Source organism: Vicia villosa, linkage group LG6 (assembly GCF_029867415.1).
Source record: "Vicia villosa cultivar HV-30 ecotype Madison, WI linkage group LG6, Vvil1.0, whole genome shotgun sequence".
NCBI lineage: Eukaryota > Viridiplantae > Streptophyta > Magnoliopsida > Fabales > Fabaceae > Vicia > Vicia villosa.
In genome coordinates this window covers 55,100,737-55,101,510 of record NC_081185.1, presented here as the reverse complement: position 1 = coordinate 55,101,510, position 774 = coordinate 55,100,737, and the positions used below count along the sequence as shown (strand labels likewise).

The 774-nt window shown below is 24.7% G+C and overlaps 1 long non-coding RNA gene across 1 annotated transcript; it reads left to right on the top strand.

The window, feature by feature from the left end:
• The first annotated feature begins 277 nt into the window (after nucleotides 1-277).
• On the top strand, nucleotides 278-774 carry LOC131611538 (uncharacterized). The gene is made up of 2 exons (XR_009286973.1): nucleotides 278-405; nucleotides 481-774. It is a non-coding gene; the product is annotated as an uncharacterized LOC131611538 (long non-coding RNA).

The following is a 774-nucleotide window of genomic DNA, read 5'->3' as shown; positions in this document are numbered from 1 at the left end:
TAATTAAAAATTCTTATTCATCAATATTTTAAAGAGATATTTCTATTGGGACTCTTTTTAAAGTAAGATTTTATATTGATGGTTTGCTCATTTTTATTATAAAAATTATATAAGCTAATGGAAAGACCTTTTGAAAAGTTACAATATTTTATATAAAGAAGGAAGGGAGTGTATATATATATATATATATATATATATATATATATATATATATATATATATATATATATATATATATATATATATATATATATACATACATATAGATGGATAGATAGATAAAGATATATAAACTAGTTGATCTGACCGAAAAATAAAGGGTGAAATTCTACAAAATGACTTTTCGTTTCGACCGCCTCTCTCTTTTCTGTATTTTTATAATTGCTATGGTTTTGCTTTCAGCAGGTAATGAAATAATGTTAGCTTTTAATTTTTAGACTTCTTAACCATTTGGATTAATGAACTCTAATTTGATTGTAGCATCTGTGAAGTCTCAAGATCGCGAGCCAAATAAATGCATACGTAGAAGATGCACAGATTTAGGAGACAATCCAATTTGTAATAAAACTTGCATTGATATGGGTTTCAAATCTGGTGGCAGATGTGTTTATAATACTCCATGGAATGCGAGATGCTGTTGTTTCGAAAACTAAGAAAGAGTTATTGTAATTTATAACCATCAAAATAATAAATAAATAACTCTCCCTTTTCTATTATACATTGCTTGAAGAAAAATGCTGTTATGAAATAAAAAATTATTTACTTTTATTTTTA